Below are 23,187 nucleotides of genomic sequence, written 5' to 3' on the forward strand. Positions count from 1 at the left end.
TTCATATTAATTTCCTGGTGCTGAGGCAAATGATCGCTTCCTTGAAGCAGAGAGATTTTAAATCCTGCTATTGTGCAGAAACTGTCCACAGATGCCAGAATGTAGTCTCATTTTTTTTTTTTCCCGAAAATCTATTTATTAGTATTTTCAGCATATTGTAACATTTAGAATTACATCAATAGCAGGATAACAAACTTGTGCAATTATTAGTTGACTAAATTAGCACAACTGTCAAAGGTAGATGTTGGAACGATTAACAGCGAGGTCTTAAAGCGGATGGTTCAACCACGCACCATAGAACCTGCATAAAACAGGATTGATTCATATACGAGCACTACCAGAAATAATTTGAAAGGCTGCAAATACCACAGTGTCACTTTAAACCACACCTGAAGATCATTGTATATGTACAACATTATGCTTGCAAGTGTGTATCTTTAGGCAAATCACAGTTAACAATTAGAACATAAACAAACTTTGGAGGACTGTCTCTATGAGCAACAGGCTGGGGCTGAAGTGTGTCTCCAAGGGCACAAGGACCCCCCTGTTCTGTCCATTCGTACCAGCATAGGGTGGGAACGTGCGCACACCACAGACCACTGCCACCTATATAAACCACAACCACAGCCCAAAAGCCGAGGTCGGATCTGCTGCTCAATCTCCAACACCCAACTCCTCTCGCTCCCGCACCAGGAGCAGATATGCGCTCACTACGGCAGTCAAACCACTTCCTCCACATCCAAGCCCTGCCCCAGTTCCTGCAAGCATGCCAACATCGCCTCCCAGCTAACTGATAACGGATATTTGCGCAGCCCCAGTGCATCCTCCCTTGCCAATGCCACTCCCTCCGCGCCAGCCCATACCTCCCAAAAAAATATTTCCAGTCCCGCACAACTGGTGGGTCAGACGACTTCCACCGACGTGTTATCAATCTCCTGGCCGTTATCAAGCCTAGGTTCAGAAATCGTGCTGCAGCTTTATTCTGCGTGTCCCTAGGAAAGAGGCCCAGTATACAAGTCTCCCAGGTGAACGGAATCGGTTGCGACGTGCACTCCGATAGGCAACCTACCACCGACCTCCCTAAAGTGATGCAAGGATGGACAGGACCCTATCACATGAATCCTGTCCGCGTCAATGTGGGAACTACGGGGACAGGCTGCATCGCGGCGAGCAAAATATCTATTTATTCGGGCTGGAGTGAGGTATGCCCTGTGAATGATATAGAATTGAATCAAACGGAATCTGGAGTTACGTGGTATATTAACATGGCCGGAGAAGGCTGATTTCCATTGCGCGCCTGTGAATGAGGTAGTAGCATCTCCATCCCAAGCCGCACGCAGTGTATCGCATTCCCGGGCTGTGTGCAAGCGCAGTGCTTCAGTGAACCATCGAATTCGGTGACGTCCCTGTCCCATCACCTGTATGTACTGTACCAATAGATGCGTGGGAGGAGCAACAGACAAGTCACCCCACTTAGACGCAAGAGACCTCAGCAATGAATTATACAGCAGAAACTGCCCTGCAGGAAGGACCGACTCCTGTACCAGCACAGGAAACTATATCAGTTTGACATCATCATAGATGTCGCCCGGTGTATACAGCTCCGCCGCATGCCACGCATGCAACTCGGGTCCCGACGTAATTATAGAGCCACAGGGAGTGCCCAGCAATGCCAGCGGCGGCGCAAATGGAATCACCCCCCCCAGCAATACGCAGAGACCTACGATAACAGCTAAAAGCTACCTTAAGGAATAACTGTCCCTGCAACGCCACTCGTGTTAATGCGTGAAATAGGTGTGACACTTGCATGAGTGACTAAGGGCCTTCCGTAGTTGCCGTGTCAGCGAGGTGCCAGCCCGCCAGCCACTTGGACACCCATTGGAGCTGAGACGCCAAATAGTAATGCTCCAGATTAGGGACCGACAGGACACCCCTCTCCAGTGCCAGAGTGTAGTCCCATAATGTCGGTCTGAATGGAGAAAAATTTGAAAATGAGAGAAGAAGTCATTCCCCCACTGAACAAACATTTAGAGTTTGCATACTCAGCGCACTAAGACAGGAGATTAAGTTAGATCCTAAATTGTCAGGTTGTTGTGTTGGGGCTGCATATTGTGGTATCCCCCAATAACTATTGTCAAAGGCAACTACTTTATTTTGTTCACATTCAGGGAACAAATTTAGGTTGAAATCCCCTATTATTAAGAACATACTTGAATTGTGTTCCTCTCGTAGTTTACAAACAATTGCCGGGAATGGCTTGAACTATTGTTTTCCTGAGTGATGGTAATTGATATATATCAATAATGCATACAACTATAGATTCTCATGGTGTAAAGTAGTCAAGCTGGTCACTAAGATACATTTTTACAGCTAACATGTAAGTACTAGATGGTCTCACACGTTTGATGCTGTATTAAAGATTGTTTTTAATGTATGTCACTCGGCCTCCTGTAGGAGGCCCCATTTTGTGTTTTTTCTAATCCTATAACAATTTTAGGGATGCTTACTTGCCACCAGTTTAGCCCCTTGCTGATCACTAGTATTGGATAATTGGCCTCTGGGCACCAGATTGTGTTCAAACTTGTTCCTCCAATGAGGACAGATGGGGGACTTGTGGCTGTCAGTTTTTATGTTTGAGCCAGGGCATTTTATATGGGATCCTTTTAGTATATAGGGATACCTTTCAGCTTCAATTGGTTTTACTTTAATTCACCATTTCTTCCATATGGCTATTGCACTTGCCAGAATCTTAAATTGTACTCATCTATAAAAATGTGGATCACTCTGGGATATACAGAATTTGAAGTTTTCAATAGTCTGACTGAGCCCCATCTGAAACATTGCAGAATATTTATTATCAATATTAGTACCCAATGTTGCAATCCAGTGTGCCATGCGGAGGCGTGGCAATAATGCATTTTAAAATCTGGTAGTGTAAGTTAATGACACGCAGAGCTCTCTTTTCCTTAAGATAACTATATAAAAAGCGATTGTTTGCTACTGTGGGATGCCTAAAATATATATCAGGAAAAGGAATACATCTAAACAAGTAGAGCCTTTTTAATAATATTTCAGCTGTCCTAGCAACTTAATAGAAGTTGGTTCCAGTTATTGAACTGTCATTGTATCTGTGCCTACAGGAGTATAATTTGAGAGTATAATTTAACATGGTTTGTGTTTTTTCAGCTACTAATTTATATCCAGACTCTTGCCCAAACATCCTGGCCTCGTATTCTATTGCATTCAAAGACGTCTTTGAATGCTGAATTGTGATTCAGAACATGTTATCAGAATAGACTGCAAGATCATCTGCAAGTGCAGATATCTTCATACTAATATCATTCAGAGTAATTTGAGCTATATGCATATTTTCCTCAAGAGATTGTAAATACAACTTTAAATATATTATGACTAGGGCTCCCATTTTACACTTTGTACTGATTTTTACAGATTAATACATACAGAAAACTATTCTTTTGTCTGTATTTATTTTTAAATACTGAATATTAGGGAAATAGGCCTTCTTTGGATGATATTTGCTACTATCAATCATGCGTGCCATGTTTGTAGGAGTACAGATTGAGAGTAGAGGAAATGAAAAAAAGGTAACTACGTTTAATTAAGCGCAGATCTACAGTCATTTATGCTATTCAACAATGCAAGTGTGTCCAGATGATGCTACTGCACCCTGTACTGCTGAAACCTTTTAGATATTCAAATGTGAGTATACATTTATCAGTTACATGTGGAAAAATACATATTGTAGCTTTATTTATACAGTAAACAAAATAAAAATGGATAATTACAGAAAAAATGAGCAAACAATAAATATGGATACATATAGATGGAAATGCAGAACTTAAACAGCAGGATTAAGCTGCTTTAGCTTACTAAATGTGCCCTTGTGGCAGGGTTTCCTCCCTCAAATTAGTCTTACTCATGCAAATGGCCGTAATTGTCTTATTTTCAGTGATTCTGCATCAAAGAGTAACATGGAATTGCCGAAATCACTCCAATTATTCCAGTATAATTGAAATTCCACCCAGGCCTATTTATTTCCTCAAATTGTCCATAGATTTAAGACTTTTTAGCATTAGAATACATTTTGTAGTGATACAATTTCAACTATGTGCAGATTAGCTAAAGATGGGCATTAAGGTCTTCATATCATTCTGAGCTTCACGGTGTATATATAGATTCTAGTCACCTAACTCTGAATGTTAAATAGCTACATCATCATGTTTTTCAACGTGATCAATGGCAAAGTAGTTCACACTTTCCCAGTTCTTGCCATGATTTTAGGAGTAGTGTTTTGCCATTGCTTAATCTTGATCTTCATGATCTCATGTATGTATCCCAAAATCCATTTTTTAGTAGGCATTGTGTGTTCCTTGTGTATGTGGGACTGCAAGGGCATTGTAAAATGTAGTTTGTAAATTTATGAGTAGATTTATTGATGATTTGTGTCAGGGTTGCATCAGTTTTGTGGCACATCTAGAAGCAAAATCCATGTACACTTTTTTGCGTGGTTCAGTAATACAGAGTTATGCATAGTGCTGCCATGCATTATCTTGTGTTGGGAAGGCGCTCCATGGGTAAAAACAAGGTCACTGGAATACATCCACCCATGGATATTGGTGCGTTCCCAGATCTACTAAAGCTAGTAAACCTGGGAGAGCGTCAAAATGCTACTCCTTTCCCAGAGAGGCGTAATAAGGAGAAATATCCATTCTGCCATTTTGCATTTTGCAGCACACATAGAAGGAGGAATATGCCTTTAAGGATTGTTTTTGTGGAGGAAAGAATCCCTTCCTGCACAAAACCAATCCAGTCCATACTGCAGGCACCCTAGCATCATGGTGCAAGGGTGTCTGCATTGACACTAGGCAGCCTCAGCCTCAAGTTCACCAGTGTAGGTAGAGAGCTGAAGAGCACCATAGCCTAGTAAACGCAGCACTTTTCAACTCTCTTCCATTCTCACAACGCAGCAACTTGCTTTGCTGCACTGCTTTGTATTATTTCTAAGTAAATCGGCCCCTTACAGGTAAATGTTCTATAGCTTACAATATTCTTGATTTTGGCATCTCTGTCCACATAGTCTGGGGTCGACTCCTATTGTAGGTGTTTTACATTTTTTGTAGTGTCAAAAACTACAGGTGCTATGAGTTTGTGGACAGTAACTGTGTAAACTCTAATCATTTACAAAATACCTCCTCATTAGGTAATTTTTGATTGAAGATGTTCTTCTACAAGACACCTCTAGCCGATCTTGGACTTTGCTGCCAATAGCTTTGTCATCACTGATAATGCTCCAATGTTTATTTAAAAACTTATCAATTTGTCTGCTTTTCCTTGTATCTCTGATAATAAGCATGATCCTATGGTCAGCCATTTGTTCTATTCATTTCATATTCTTTCATATTCTTTCTTTTCTCTCCATGCTTGCTTTTCTTGTCTTGGAGTTTCCTTGGCTGTTCAGAAACCTTGCCTGATTACTTTCTTTTGGTGCCCCCTGGTCCTAAACTTGTGTTCATTGCTTACCAGGACTATTGTTTCCAAAGATCAGTTTCTCCTCACACTTAGAAATTCCCCACAGGAATATTCTATTCCAAGTAATTACCATGGAAGCTGTCAGCATGTAGCACATTGTACATGTACATGGATGTTTTTTTCCTAAAAAGCGTGGGTTTACATTTTGTGGTTTTCTATTTAGATTATTATTTCTAGATAAGAGATTTATTTTTTACCTACTTGACATTTAAATCTCAAATCCATTTCATAATTGTTCATTTTGTTGATGCAGGTCTCAAATTGTTCTTCTGTTCCATCACAAGTAATGAAGAAATGAAGAAATCATCACCTTAGCCAGATGAAAATTCTTTCCATATCTACATCTTGCTCGTCACTCCAGGCCACCTCCTCCTCCCACCAGTTCATTACCATATTAGCTAGCTGGGAGAAAAGGAACTGACCATTGCAGTTTCTCATTTCAGGTCTATAGATCTTATAATTGAGGATAAAAACATTGTTATTTAAGCATATTTCCATCATTTGAATGATCATTACAGTGTGTGTTCAAATTCAATAATGTTTATTTCTTTGAGGAATTATTTTCAAGCTCTCAAACTAATCTCATTCTAGATGTCTAGAGAGAAGACTTCAATTGTTACTAAGTGATGTGTTTCTATACGGGAGACATAGTGGGTCATTACGAGTTCGGCGTTCTCATGACCGCCATGTTAACAGTGGTGGTAGACCGCCAACAGGCTGGCGGAGAAGACCGGTAAATTATGACCATGGCGGTCTTCCCAACACAATACAGCCAAATCACCGCCGCTCACCTTCAGGCTGGTGGAGACCATGTTTCAGCCATACATATTACCAGGCTGCACAACGCCAAGGTTCTCCACGCGGGCGCACCACCACGGAAACCCTGAAAGAAACCAACTCTAGAAAAGAAGACACTCACCTTCAGGAAGACATTCCCATCTGAAGCCGCCATGGAACCTGAACTACATGTCTTCCCGCTGCTCCTGCTCACCCAAAGACTTTGGAACCCTGTAATGACAACAGCAACTGTGAGTACATACATGTACCTGACACTATTGCACGATGTCAATGTATAGACATGCACAAAACATACACATCCTGGACGGGTGGCAATGGTGACACACACAGGTACCCTCAAACTGACATGCACACTGACAGACAGCCACATACACACACACACATACATAGTACACATACTACGGCCAAAACAGACACTTTCAAAACACTCACCAACAACCAGATACACAGCACCGGCACAGTCTAACACTACAACACACAAACAAATGACACAACAACACCACAACCGCTACACATCAAAATCACCATCATTCATCCACAATACACACCTCTGCTTGACAAATCATACATACACCACAAACTGACAACACCAGAGAACCAACACACACTATCAAACGCCCATCCAACAAGTCATGCATCATATCCTGCCAATGCACATCACAACAGATCAGACATAACAATCAACACACACATTCACACACAGAGTACAACCACACAACACTCAAAATAGCACATCAACACAATCACTACACACAATATCAATATTAATCCATGTCCCTAACTCATACATGCCCATCACACAATACACCGACATCACAGCGGGACAAATGCGATGCTCACACCCATACATGCTGGACACACATAACTGTTAGCACTATCAACAGATCTGTGACTGGGGGTGAATGTTTGCATTGTTTAGCACTCCGTCCATCAACCTTTTGCGTTGCTAAATTTGCCCTAAGTGGGAAGGGTATGCCCAGACGTGGGTCCCATGCTCACTGTACTACTGGATTCAAGCTAGCCTGGATGATGAAGGGTGATACCCTGAAACTGGTCCCAGGATGCTTATTTCTGGTCCAGGGAGGACCTGGCCTGGCAGTTCGAGCTGGACTGTTCCCATGAGGAACAGGGTTAAGACTGATTTGTATATGGCTGGGTCCAAACTGGGGTGGCAGGGTGAGCAAAAGAATGATGGATTAAACCCAGATCTGTGAGTGGGGGTGAGTGTTTGCATTGTTCAGCACTCCGTCCATCATCCTTTTGTGTTGCTAAAGTTGCCCTAAGTGGGAGGGGTATGCCCAGAAGTGGATCCCATGCTCACCATGCCACTGGATTCAAGCTAGCCTGGCTGATGAAGGGTGATACCCTGAAACCGGTCCGAGGATTCTTGTTTCCGGTCCAGGGAGGACCTGGCCTGGCAGTTCGGGCTGGACTGTTCCCATGAGGAACAGGGCCAAGACTTATTTGCATATGGCTGGGTCATAACTGTTGTGGCATGGTGAGCAAAAGAACGATGGATTAAACCCAGATCTGTGACTGGGGGTGAGTGTTTGCATTGTTCAGCACTTCGTCTATCATCCTTTTGTGTTGCTAAAGTTGCCCTAAGTGGGAGGGGTATGCCCAGAAGTGGGTCCCATGCTCACTGTGCCACTGGATTCAAGCTAGCCTGGATGATGAAGGGTGATACCCTGAAACTGGTCCTAGGATGCTCATTTCTGGTCCAAGGAGGACCTGGCCTGGCAGTTCGGGCTGGACTGTTCCAATGAGGAACAGGGTCAAGACTGATTTGTATGTGGCTGGGTCCAAACTGGGGTGGCAGGGTGAGCAAAAGAATGATGGATTAAACCCAGATCTGTGAGTGGGGGTGAGTGTTTGCATTGTTCAGCACTCCGTCCATCATCCTTTTGTGTTGCTAAAGTTGCCCTAAGTGGGAGAGGTATGCCCAGAAGTGGGTCCCATGCTCACGGTGCCACTGGATTCAAGCTAGCCTGGCTGATGAAGGGTGATACCCTGAAACCAGTCCCAGGATGCTTGTTTCCGGTCCAAGGAGGACCTGGCCTAGCAGTTCGGGCCGGACTGTTCCCATGAGGAACAGGGTCAAGACTGATTTGTATACGCTGGGTCCAAACTGCGGTGGTAGGGTGAGCAAAAGAACGATGGATTAAACCCAGATCTGTGACTGGGGGTGAGTGTTTGCATTGTTCAGCACTCCGTCCATCATCCTTTTGTGTTGCTAAAGTTGCCCTAAGTGGGAAGGGTATGCCCAGACGTGGGACCCATGCTCACTCTGCCACTGAATTCAAGCTAGCCTGGCTGAGGAAGGGTGATACCCTGAAACCAGTCCCAGGATGCCTGTTTCCAGTCCATGACTGTGTGCAAGTATTTCAGGCCAATGGCCAGTTCAGTACAACATGTCCAGCATGAACAGATGGCACATTCCTGTGCAGCTACGTGACTCCTGCCTGCCATTCAACCTCCACAGGTAGGGTCATCAAAGGGGCAGGCACCTAAGGGGATTAGGGGCTGAGGTGGGGGTTTGGGTTTGGGAGGTGGATCCCTGAGCTTGGGCTTGAGAGGGGAGGCTTAGGTTGAGGCTTAGAGAGGGCTAGGAACTCTTGGGAGGAGTAGACTTCTTGGTGGGGGGGAGGGGCATGGCTACCTGCAGGAGAGCCAGGGGAGGACTTGGAGGTGGAAGGGCTGGATACTGGGAGGAACACAGATCTTCGGGAGGTCACACAGGTTGGGGGAGGAGTAGGGAAAAGGTTCAGCTTTGAGAGGAAAAATGTCTTAGACACATGAGGAATGTCATGACAAAAGGGTTTGGGAGGGAAGGGAGAGGGAGTGGTTGTAGGAGGTATCTTGGTGGTTGTTTTGGGTCCATATGCATGCGACAAATGCTTGTGAGTGCTGTGTGTCTGATGGGTGGGTGAGTGTGGGTGTTTATGTGTCTTGGGAGGAGGAGGGAGGAGTTGCTGGGAGATGTCATGGTGGATGAGTGGCTGTCTGTTGGGGTGGTGACTGCAGGTATGGTGGATGTGTTGCATGTGCATGTCTCTGTGGTGTCTGCGGATGTGGTGACTGGGGTGGATGTCTGTGGGTCTGCTATTGTGCTGACTGTGGGTAGGATTTGAGTCGTGGCTGTATCGGTGAATGTGGGTGTGGTGTCTGTAGGTGTGTCCGGTATAGTGTCTGTGAAGGTGGGGGAATCTGTGCAGGTTGTGTGTGTTGGTGTGTCTGCTGGTGGGTGTTGTTTGTGTGCATGCCGGTGGTGGGTCTTGTGATGCTTTTGTTTGTCAGCGGTATCTTTGGAGGTTGAGGTAGGTGCATGCTTGTCTATCTGTGTGCTTTGGCTGGGACGGGAAAGAGGGGTGTGGGATTGGGTAGAGTAAAGTGGAGGGAGGACAGTAGACAAAGGGTGACTGGCTGCCGTGAGTGCAGAGGCCAGAGTCTGAAAGGATCTCTGTAGGCGAGCTGGTGTACCATGAATGCCCTCCAGGAACACATTGCTCCGTTGGACACAAGTTGCTAGTCCCTGGATGGCCTTAACAATGGTCGACTGACTCACAGAGATCGACCTCAGGAGGTCAATAGCCTCCTCACTGAGGGTAACAGGGCTGACAGCGGCAGGGGCAGAGGTGCCTGCGGCAAAGGAGACGCCTACCTTCCTGGGTGAGTGGGCACGGACAAGTGGGTGGGGAGATACAGGGAGGGCAGTGGTAATAAGGGGGGTGGCGGACAAAGATGGTACTGAGATGGTCCCAGAAGGGTCCACCACCACCAGGGAGTGTCCACTGGAGAAGGATTCTGAAGATGATGAGGTAGAAGATCCAGTCTCCCCGTGGCACTCCCCTCGGCCTCTGGGCCACTGGGTCCCTCGCTGTCCTAGTTCGCAGCACTCTGGGTCCCGTGGCCAGCAGCATCCCCACTCGCCTGTTCCCTGTCTCCTTCACCTGCCGATGCTGATGCACACAAATTGAGGGAGGGACAGACAAACAGAGGGAGGGACAGAGAGGGAGAGAAAGGGTTTACATATTCCACACATACACATGTGCACAACTGTTTGTAAACATCTCCTGCCTAGGCTATCTCTGTTGGTAATACACATATCCTACATCATGTCAAAACATGCTTATACTAGCCACCCCTTTATGTCATCCTTCACACCCACATCAAAATCCAAGTAAGTTAGCAAGACTGGAGTAATCCTAATGATCACCAGTAAAACCATGTCAGCATTCTCATCATGCCTTGGCAGAAGTGGAAATATCTAACATAATCCTGATCATACCCCTCCATATTCCTGTCACCTATAGTAAGAGCAGGTCACTGATCACAACATATGAAGCATATCCTGAAACTACACCTGACCAGTCCATGTCCCTTAGTAATGTCTCTTGATAGTGAAGACTACAGTATCTACAGACCACACAGCACCTGACAGTCATATCACATGGCTGGCCATGCCCTCTGTACATTTATGCCTATATAGATACATTAATTGATGTAACCAGTGGGACTCCCATACAGGTGACATCTGATGTGTAGAATACATATCTGGAGAACAGGGAAGTCATTACTTTTACACAATCACAGAGGAATATCTGCAGACACTAAACACAGAGACACCACATCACTTCATACATGTGTGTGCAGCTACAATGGCCTACATAATACACATGATACATCCATAGTCAATCACTGAGTGCAGTGTCACAATAAATAAACTTCAGGCAGCCACAAAATACTTCCTATGGCACCTACCATTCTACCTGACATGCAGTAAACCATGAGTAAACCAACATCACTCACATCATTCATTTCATGTGATCACCTGCACCTAAGTTCAGACAGCACATATGTCACATAGAAATGACATGTACACATGATGCACACATGGACCTACATGACTGCCATTGCACAGCCCACTAAATCAAAAGGCTGCTTTGGAAATAGTGGGACAGCTAAATTATTTCATATTGATCTGACATGTCATTCAAAACCTAATCCTGTCCAAAGTGCCCACATCAGCTAGGCCAAGTGTAGCAATGATTGTCCCACTTCATAAGAAGTGCCCCCAAGTAACTACTGAGACATGAAGTAGGCAGCAACTAAGCAATGTTGCACTGTAATTGGTAGGGCATTGACACACATAGCATTGACAGTGCATATTTCCAAAGGCTAGACCTGCCTAGCCACTTACTACCTCTAGAGCAAAGCCATTGGGTTATAGGTGAAATGCCCACATGCCAACCTCATGGAAATACATGATGAGTCCAAATATACCAAATCATACAACCAAATTGGAATGTCCTATCGTTGCTACCTTCACATACCCCATAGAATGAAGATGAACAAACAATGGGGATACAACTACAAACCCATATGTACTGTCCAATACAGGCCATATTTGTGGTGTGAATGAGATAGCTGCCTCGCATGGAGTCCATACATGCACTAGATATTAATAGTTCCTGTACCAGAAAAGTGAGTCGCTCAGTTGCAAATACAGGTGATCAATACAGATGGGACTGGACAGACACCTTAGAACCACTAACACTCATATGCTGATAGATGGACAAGGTTATACCGAATGGGTAGGGTGATAAACCAGCTTACATCCATAGAAATGGCAGGATGGAGTCACACATGTGCCATAGTCATTTGAGCATCCCCACATGCAATCATAGAAATGTCTTGATACAGGTAATCTAAAGGGACACATAGCAAATCATGATGCCACATTTATAGCTAATACTCAGGCAAGGTGGGAACCAGGGACGGCTCCTCAGTTAGGGCGGAGGAGCGTCGACACCCTACCTGCAGCGGCAGCTGCAAAACCTTTACAAGAAAACAATAATAAGCTCTGTTTATTAGTATTTTCTTGTAAAGGGGTGGGGCCACGGGGATGACAAGCAGTGAGGGGCAGAGAGCATGTGTGCTTGGACAGCCGTCTCAGGCTGGAGAGGGCATGAACAGGCTCCCAGTCTACCTGGGAGACTGTGCCTGTAGCGATGAAGCAGGGGAGATAGAGGAGTGGAGCGTCGCGGCAGAGTGCAGGTAAGTGGTTTAAAAAAAAAAAGATTTAATGTTTATTCGCCCCCTCCACCCTCCGTGCGCCACTCCGCCCCTTCTGCACCCGGCTAGCCACGACTGGTGGGAACTAGTTATTTCTACTAGTCTTCATACATGCAGCAACTTCTACATTGTCACAGAAGCTACAGTGAGACAGCAAACATCATACAACCAGAGCCAAATACCAGGATACAGTCAGTACTTATCGTCTTGTGGCTGCTGTGCTGCCCTCAAATGCCCATCCCATCGGTGATCTTCCAGGCCCAGCGTCTTAGGTCCTCCCACCGCTTACAACAATGGGTGCCCCGACGGCTGTGGACCCCCAGCGTCCACACATGTTTGGTGATGGCACACCAGACACCCTTCTTCTGGTGGGCATTCACCTGCATGAATGACACAGACAAAAAGAGAAAGTCATGTACACATGCACCATACCAACAGGCATGCTCACTACATTTGTCACAGCAAGTGCCCACACATACCTATCCTCTCTGCTCAAACACCTTTACTATATGCCATCCGCATTCATGTACTCCCTCACCAGTACACATGCCCGATTCAACATCACACGCAACACCTATCACACATGGCTGAGGCATTGGACTCACCTGCTCCTCTGTTGCCCCATATAGCTGTTCATACAGGGGTAGGACCTCCTCCACCAGCTTCTCTAGCTCTTCCCGGGGTGAAGGCAGGGGCCCTATCACCTGCAGGACGTGGCATGGTGGCTCCCACAGGCAGTACAAAGCAGCTCATGTTGTGGACGTCTTGGGAGCAACAGTGTCAGGATTCAAGTAAGCAAGGTTGCAGAAAATGGTGGTCACGGCCACCACATACAGGACCATCACTGCCGGCGGTCCTCGCCATTGGCCCTAGGCCACAAAAAGCAACACTTTTAACCAATGAGAAGTTGCATGGCGGTTGTAACCACCTACCACCATGACAACTCCTGCCGGTGGACTTGGCCACTTCCATCTATTCACTACAGTAGGCCAGATGCCTGCCATTTTGGGCACATGTAATCTATGGATGTGCTTAACTTAGTGTGTCAGACACTTACTCGCCCAAATATCTGTGTAACCCTGTGTTAGGCCATCGTGGATGTGCAACACAATGTGACAATCTTGACACAATGATATGTTGAGGCTGTATATATGTTGATAGCTCAGTTAAGCTAATCAGAGTTACATAGGTGACGGCTAAATATAGGTAGATCAAAAATATTTATGTGTGATCAGTGCAGGACTGCTCAGTAACCCACACATGTTCAATTACATACATTACACGTCCTATCGAACTTACATGTTAGCCAATGTGCAGCAATGATGGAGTAACATTTGCATATCCATGTTCTGTATTGTATATGTCAGCAGTGCTATGCATCCCCTACAGAGGTTAGGTGTGAGCTAATATACCGCTGCTACAGGTGTGTGCCTACTACATTACTCATTGTGCATTCTCTCCGCTCAACATAGATATCCTGCAATGTGGAGAGTCGGGCAACCACCGGTGTACGGTCCACTAGTAGACCTGGCAACTGTGGAGGACAGGCATGTCATCCAGACATATCGTCTGAATTGTCAAACCATCATGGATCTATGTAGACAGTTGGAGCCAGATCTGATGCCAGCCATTGGCAATCCCTATAGAATACCTCCCATAGTGCAAGTATTGTCAGTGCTACACTACCTGGCCACAGGATCATTTCAGAATATTGCCGCCTAAACAGCAGGGATGTCTCCATGAAACACCTGGACAGTTACACCAGGTTCCCCCAAAGAGTGGATTTGGCCTATGTGAAGGCAGAGTTTTATGAGATGGGACACATTCCTCCTGTGGTAGGGGCCATTAATAGCACACATGTAGCCCTGGCCCCTCCCAGTGCCAATGAACAGGTGTATAGGAACAGGAAGAACTACCACTCTATCAATGTGCAGGTGGTGTGTCTGGCAGACCAGTACATCTCACAATTGACAGCCAAGTTTCCTTGAGCAGTGCATGACTCCTACATATTGCGGAACAGCAATGCCCCACACATGAAGCCACAACTACACACAGAGAAGGCCTGGCTGCTTGGTAAGTATGCATTGTTATGTGTTTTAATGTTATGTTACCTGTCATCACATTCTGGCCAGTCACTGATCCTATTATTTCAATTGCCTGAACAATGTGTTCATATATGACTCTTGCTATCCAAACCTTCTTTGGCTGTTGACACCAGTGAGGTACCCAACCATGCCAAGGGAACTCCATTTCAATGAGGCCCATGGGAGGACACGGAGTATAATCGAGCAAATGTTCGGCCTCTTGAAAGAAAGATTCAGGATCCTAGACCAGTCTGGAGGTGCCCTCTTCTACTCTCCCCACAAGGTTTGACAAATCATCATTGCTTGCTGCATGCTTCAGGATCTAGCCCTGAGACATCAGATACCGTTGCTAGATGATGAGGGTGAGGCAGCTGACCAGTGGCTGGAAATTCTGATATGGTAAGTGATGAAGAGCCAGAGGAAGAAGGAGCACCTGACTCTAGGACAAAACTCTTCAATTGGTACTTCCAGTGACATACAGATAATTGAGTGGCCATTTTCAAGTCTTGAATGTGCACATTCAGAAGTGGATGGCTAACATTACACCTCCTGACTTGATTCATCATTGGGGGTTTAATGAGGTCCAATGCCTATGTGTGAGTTGTGGAAGCAGACATATAGGATGTAAGGTGTACAGTCATCATGGTTAAGTTCTGACATGTGTTATTACAACAGATTCCAACATTCACTTCTCTAATGGACTGACAAGTATTGTGCTATGTTTCCTGCATTCTTCTATTCTCATTTCCTTCCACCCACTGAATGTGGACTATATTCTGTGGCTCTGATGCCTATGGCTTGATGTATTCATTATCAGTGGCCAATGGAAAATTGTTACAGACATGAGAGGTGTACACGAAAGATATCTGGTAGAATGGATGTTGTCAAGTGCCTGTGACTGGTGATGTATAGGTCCAATCTGTCAACAGGGTGTCTCAGTGGCACAGAAGGGTGACAAATCAGGAGAGGTTCACTTCCTGGGAGTGGGTTTTGTCTTGGCATGTGCTCCAGCTGGATGTCTGGGTAGATGTCTACGTTTGTGGGGGAGGCTTTCAGCTACAGAGGTAGGGGTATCTGAGACATGTGGTTCCCCTGGCCGGGCCTCCATTCCACTAGCTCCCTCTGATGAATATGGGCCAGATGTAACATTGTTACTGGAAGGAGCCTGGTGGTGGGTTGAGAAACCATGAAGGGTGGTGTTGATGTCCCTCAGCAGCCCTGCAATGGAGGTCATGGTGGCATTGTGTGCCTCCCACTGCTGCATGACCTCCTGGTGGTATTCACCCTGCAGCCTTTGATTCTCCCCCAACATGTTGATAATCTAGCCCATCCTGTCCTTTGGTAAGCTCCCAGGACTTGGGAGATTGTTTCCTGGTCAGTGGAGTCTCTTGGGGCCCCCATCCTCTGGTCCACAACATTCCTCCCACGTGCCCTGTCTCGAGGTGCTGCACCCCAGGCACGGTGTGCACACTCACAGTGTTAGCAGGGCCCTCATTGTCTGGGGTGTGGAGGTTAAGCTGAGGGCCCTATACTGCAGGGCACACAATAGTTTGAACAGTCCTTAGGACATAGGCTTGGAGGGCATTTTTGGCTGTGAAGTCGATGCAACAAGGTTGGGGGAATTGATGCAGGTAGGGTGAGACAGGGAGTTGTTGGCTGCCCAGGTGTCCCACATGGGCCAGGTAGGTCGTCACTGTCCAGACATTCAGGTGTGTTGTTCTCACTGGGGCCTTCATCCTGAGGATGGCTATCAGTCTCTGGTATCCTGTCCACGGTGGCACTGGCAGGGTTACCTGTTGATGGAGAGACACAGAGTTCAGTGTAGAAAGTGTGTTTGGTTACCTCTTTGTCAGATGCATACAGTGGCTTTACATGATTCCCTGAAATGACAAATGCTGCACAGGATACCTTGTGTTACATACTAGTTTGTGACATTAGTTCCATACTCCATGTTGGGTGCTGTCATTCAGGTTTGGTGCATATAGCACTGTTGATGGGTTTTGTTTCTGTATGATACTTCACATGTGTGTTCAGGTCTGTTACCTACTGAATAGTCAGGCTTGGTAGATGTCACAAAATATGTCTGCACATTGCTCTGTGATGTCCCATTGGGAACACAATATGTGAGTCTGCACGGGTAATAGTCCTGTCTCTGGATGTTGTGCATGTGCATGGAGTCTGCCATCTTACTTTCAAAATCATGGTCAGTCCATTACAGGCTTGGGGATAAGGATAAGTGCTCATTTGGATTTCTCACTGAGCTGTGGCTGTGTTTAGCCTTGGTTGCCATTGTGCTGTGTTGCTGTCATTCCCATGTACTTGTCCTCAGTCTACATTCTAGTTGGTGTAGCTACCATACATACATGCATGAAATGTGATGTGCACATTCCAGGTTTTCACATACATGGTTAGTGCGTTCTGGGAGTCAAAGTGATAGGACTTGCCTATAGTGGCCATGCCTTTGCCAAGGGCTGTGTGGGCAGTTGGGCTGTGTGGGGTGGTGGCATGCAGAAGAGGGGCATTAGGTGACTTGCAGGTAGGTGTAGTGGGACACTCAGTTAAATAAGGAAGCATGCAGGACACAACAATTGTGTGACATGGATGTTGTGAGTACTTACCAGACTCCAGACCCAGGTATTCCAGCTAGGCCCCAAGATGCAGTATGTCCAAGACCTTCTCCTTCTATTATGTGAACTGTGGGGGTGGATGTGGGGGCACATCTTCTGCATGGTGATCTGGTGATGTGATGCCATGGAACGCACCTTCCCCCATAGATCGTTCCACCTCTTCCTGATGTCCTCCCTTGTGCGTGGATGGTTGCCTACTGAGTTGACCCTGTCGACTATTTTTTGCCACAACTCAATTTTCCTGGCAATTGATGTTTACTGGACCTGTGCTCCAAACAGTTGTGGCTCTACCCTGACAATTTCTTCCACCATGACCCTCAACTCGTCCTCAGTGAAACGTGGGTGCTTTTGTGGGGACATGGTAGTGGATAGGATGACAGTGTGGGGGGTGTTGTGTGTAAGGGTGCAGTGTTGGGAGAGTGATGGGTTGTGGGTGCTGTGTTGTGTGGGATGGACACTTGTGAAATGTGTGTGCTTGTTATGTTTGTTATGTGGTAGTTGTGCCGGTGTGTGGTGTGTGATGCGTGTAGTGTTTGTGTGCCTATAGTGTAAGGGTGCTCTCTCTATGTAATTGCCTGCTCTCGGTGTCTCAGAATGCCATTTTAGTAGCAAAGGATTGTGGGTTGTGTGGGTGTGTGTTACATAGTGCAGTGTGTAGGTGTGTTGGGTGTGTGGATGTGCCATGCGTGGGGTATTCAAACTATCCAATGTGGTGTGGTGTTCTGCCTGAAGTTGAGATTTGACCGCAGCTGTTCACACCGCCAAATGGTTTAAAGCCATGGAAGAAGCACTGTGCTGATTTGTGGCTCATAATCTGGTGGGTGGATTTTTTTCGGGTTGGCATTGCTGGTGGCTGAACTGCCTCTTTCTGTCAGGGAGACCAGATCCTCTAGGCCTGCATACGCTCCCAACATGTCCACCACTAGATAGCTCCAAAACTCTGATGGACTCTCTCAGGCTCTTTGATATTTCTAAGCAGGGGAAATGGGGATTAGGATGGGAACAGTTGGGAAGGAGACCTGTAGGAAGCAAAAGGTTAAACACCACAATATCAAGATATTATCACATTGATTTTCACTAGGCTATGATTCTAAGCATTGTCCTACTGTAACCATGGATAACTTAAGAAAGGACTGTAACTAGACCTCAAGATGTCTGGGTACCTGGGAAGGAATCAAGAATGGTTAATACAATGTTTCATATGAACTTTTCATGAAATGTCACATACTGTCTTGGAATATAAGAACCTTCTAGAATTATGTTTCAGAACAAACATTGCCTCTTTACATGAGGACAAAAGGTAATCTGAACATTCCCTGGATAACAATAGGAATTGTACTAATGACTTAACATGCACATAGAATGTAATATCTTGAATTTAACACCTTTGCAGAAAATTCAATGGCCCTGGATAATCGTGTGCACTTCAGGAAACACTACACATCAAAGTTATAATTGCCATGAAATGATTGCGCACACTGTAAGCGATCTGAACACCTAGGTTTAAATGCGGGAAATGAATCGCGCACACTGCCGATTCCAACAAGTATATGCAAATACCATGAAATGATTGCGCACTCTGTAAGCGATCTGAACATCAAGGTTTACATGCGGGAATGAATCGCGCACACTGCCGATCTCAACATGAATATGCAAATGCCATGAAATGATCGCGCACTCTGTAAGCGATCTGAACATCAAGGTTTAAATGCTGGAATGAATCGCGCACACTGCCGATCTCAACAAGAATATGCAAATGCCATGAAATGATCGCGCAATCTGTAAAAGATATGAACATCAAGGTTTTAAATGTGGGAATGAATCGCGCACACTGCCGATATCAACAAGAATATGCAAATGCCATGAAATTATCGCGCAAGCCTTTGCCGATTGGAACACCAAGATCTGAATCAGAGCAATGATTTGCGTACTCTGAAAGTTTTACGAGTAGGCCCCAAAACTCAAGAGTCTCTTAGAACAGGGTCGGGGCCCAGCCCGACCTCCGTCTTACCACCCTGCTCAAGGATCACCAAAAGAATGCGGGGCAGGCCTGGAACGCCAAGGTAGGCCTCCGGAACAGGAGCTCAGGAAAATGCTGCTTCTCTGCACCGGGACCTCTGAATAGTGAGCATGTGGAGCTGGGCTAGCTCCTTATATAGAGTCTGGCCCAGCCCACAACCACACCAAGTCATGCTGCAGAGAAAGCTTCTGGAAGTCCCTAGAAAGGGACCACACCCTAACACACTCAGTAAGTCTGCAGCAATACCTTGCAAAAGAACAGTTATTGTAAACATCATTAATAGTGTTTTTCAAGGTTAAAGTCTGCAATGCAAAAGGTTAACATACTGCATATAAACACAATGCATGAATTATGCTCTTGCATAGAGGTTGGGTTTTTGCATTTTAGTCACCCGTAGAGCGCGCACTGCCCTGATGTTGACACTTTCCCACCCTTCAGTGTCCTGGTGGTCTTGGATTTTTTGCAGTCTTCACTGTATGGGTCTTAATTGGCAGTCGGATCACCACCAACATGGATGTCTTTTGGCAGCCACCATCCCGTTGGTCTTCCTAAAAGACTGCCAAAGTCGTAATGAGGCCCATAGTCCAGATGTTTCTATACATCATCCATGTCTCTAAAATGGGAGATGAGGTGTGTCGCCATGGGGGACAATTAATAATCAATAAATTGAGAATAACGAGTTACAGGTTGATACAATGGGTCTTCCACATGGATTATGTTTATTTTGGTAGACCTTCAGTAAGAAATATACTGTTGGCATAACTGGGTACTTAATTGGTATGAATTTATACTGTACTTCTTCCTGTAATGATTATCTTACTGCTTCTCTCACTTATCATTATACTATTCTTTGATTTCAATTATGCAAATATGGTCAAAAATTTCATAACAATTGTGTTCTTTTAATTGCCTTACAGCTTCCTAATCCATCTTATTTTCACCACATTGACACATTTATCAGCAGGTTTCATTATTATGGATTTGCCCTCTTTTGGATTGATGAGCGCTTGTTGTTCCTGCATAGTTAGATTTTCCCTTTGGGTGCAATTACATTTCTTTTTGGGTTTATCTAAATCTCTAGTCACCAGTTCATAAAGAATGTCAAACATATTGTCTTGTAGTACAGATGAAAAGAATTTCTATCTTTCTTTCAAGTTGCTACTAGCACATAGATCAGTATTGAATTTGCTGCATTCAGAATGGTCAGTGTTGGAAGCGATATTTAATCAAAGTCAATGTTTTCCTCTAAATGATATGTTTTCAGGTTTTCAATGTCTACTATAATTAGGTTGCTTTATCCTTTTTCTCTTGAGGGTTCCAGTAATTCCTTGTATTTTTCTCATTGTGTGGAATTTGGCCAGTTTCCGCTACCTAACAAATTTGTAGGTATCAATAGGAGTTGACACAATGTTGTAGTGTTGCTTGGGGGTCAAATAGTAGAGGAAGATGTTCCATTCCCTTTAATCTGTTTCTGAGTCACTATGTGTAGTTTATCCATTTGGTGTTGTTGTTTCCACATGGAAATGTTTTGGCAAATGTATAAATTGTGCCATTCATGTAAGCCTGATCATGCTTCAAAAATGTCTGCAGTTTTCTTTGTTTCACTTTGTTTTCATGTTTTTGTAGGTGTTTTTCAATGTCCTGTCTCACTGTCTTGGTAATTTCTTTATCTGCCATTTTTCTCTGTCTTGCTCTGCCTCCTCTACCTCCTTTTTAAGTTATCATGATCTTTTAATGCACATTTAATTAACATTTTCATCACTTTCTTTTAACATGTCATGTTGTTCTCTTCTCTAAATACAGGTAAGTCAACTGGCATTGGGAAGGGGCAAAACAACACAAAAATGCACAATTCCATGTAGATTTAACTTTCAATTAAGAAAAGTTGTGGAAAAAGTCCCAGGGAAACAGAATATGTACAATGTCAAATTGGGAAAAAGTGAACCAAAAATGCAAAAAGTTTAAAGTCCAGGCACATTGGGTTGAGTGCCAGGGCTGGGTAGCATCTAATGATCCAGACACACTGGGCTATGCTTAGAAGCTTAGAGAGAGCATTTACTGTAGACATACCAACACTGGTGGGGAGGGCTGGGAGACAGAATGAATAGAATACAAAAAGAATAAGGACATAACCGATCCTGGGTTGCATATGTTCTTGCTCACAGAGGACCTGGCCTGGGCTGGACTCTTCTCATGAAGAGCAAGGTGAAGATTGATTTTCATTTGGCTGGATCCAAACTGAGGTAGCACGGTGGGCAAAAAACGATGGATTGGGATGTGGCCCGCACGATTGCCAATGGCTGAGATCAATTCAAGCATTTCATTCATTACCTTCTTATTTTTGCTTTCTTTTGTGGGTATCATGTGTGTGATTGGTTGAAGTTGTATTCATTTTTCATTTTTGCCTCCTTCCCCAATAGGAGCAGGTGTGTTGAATCTGAATCAAGTCTTGTTGTAATTTGGGTTCTTGCAGCAATATTTAATGTTGCACAACTATTAATAATTTGTAAGAAAAATTATAAAATGAACGATATATTTTTTAACATAAAGAAATATTTCCCTCTTATTTTTCTCTTTTTAATTAGTGTTACTCTTATTCCTTGCCTCCATTAGTTTCTACAATGGTGCATTGCAATGTGACTTACTTCAGGGCATGACCGGAGTAGATCTGAGTCTGTTTGTTCAGTAGTTATATTGTGGTTAGGTGTGGATGAAACTTTGCGGAAATCCAGCTCCCGTCATGCTCTGCGGCTGAAGGCTGTGAGGCAGTAGGAGGGAGAGCGCGTTGAGACAAGACGCGCTGCGGCTGAAGGAAGGAATGCGGAAGCCGCCCCGGAATAATTACTGAAGCCGGGCTGCCGGAGGAGTGAGGAATGCAGAAGCCACTTCAGAGCCGTTGTTAGGGACGCCGGTTTGAAAATCAGAAAGCCGCCCAGAGAATTAATTGAAGCCGGGTCCGCGGATGGGTCGCGGAAGCCTCGGAGCTGGAAGGAAGGTCGGGCAAGGTTGCTAGGGACGCCGAGGCAGGCGTTTCCTAGCTGTGTCAACGCGGGGGCCTCCCAAGGGCCTCTTTGCCGTTTTTTACCGGCTACTGGAGGTGCAGATGTCTGGCTCCCTGTCGGAGGACCCTGGCCAGTTCTCGAGGAGAAGAAGAAAACTGCAAGAAATTCACATCGAAGGCGCGGAGTAGAGGTGACTTTTCCAGGGCTTTTATCTCATGTGAAAGGTAGCGGCTCAAGTAGATTATTTAAGGTGCAGAGAAGCAGAGAGTTACAATTCCGTATATTCGCTTATCCCCAACTCAAGAATCTTTTTATTTTTTTTTTGTTTCTCCCCTAATTTTTTTTTTTTTTTCTTAGTGGATCTGCTTACAGAACTCCCTGGATTGGCCTAGTACTTAAGGCTTATTCCACTTGGTATATTCCGTGGGGGGGAGGGGGGACATAAGGGGATAAGCAGGAAAGAGGGGGGGGGGATTTTTTTTCCCCTTTTTTTTGATATTTTGACACTCAGCAGTACCTAAAGGAGGATTGGGGGTGAAGGGGCTCATAGAAGGACTGTATTAGGGCTGGCAAAGGATTTGTTTTTTAAAAGGGTCTCACCTCACCCTTTCTTTTTAAATTGGAATTTGCTAGTGTAATTAAATTTTCTTTTTCTTTCCCTCCGGGGGAGAGGGAAAAAATGCGGCGGTCTCCACATTTTGCAGGTCGCTCTGCTGCCTCTGCTGCAGAGTTCCTAGGACAACTCGCATCACCAAACAGAAGCGACCTGCCCCTTCGGATAACCACCTGCACAAGGCTCTGGACTCTGCCCCCCCTCCTTTAATTTCAGCTATGGATTCACTCTCTAGTCTGCCTGTACCTCTCCCTATCAGCCCTCTACCCTTAGAAGCCAATTCGTCCAGCAACCCCCTTAGCCTGGATTGTCTGTCTAATGATTCAAAGGCCCCCCCATCGGATCTGGATTCTAGTCCAGGGTTAATTTAGGGCTCGCCTTTACTGACTCAGCCGATCGCCGGCAGCAGCTCTGAGAT

The sequence above is a fragment of the Pleurodeles waltl genome, chromosome 8, assembly GCF_031143425.1.
Source record: "Pleurodeles waltl isolate 20211129_DDA chromosome 8, aPleWal1.hap1.20221129, whole genome shotgun sequence".
Lineage (NCBI taxonomy): Eukaryota > Metazoa > Chordata > Amphibia > Caudata > Salamandridae > Pleurodeles > Pleurodeles waltl.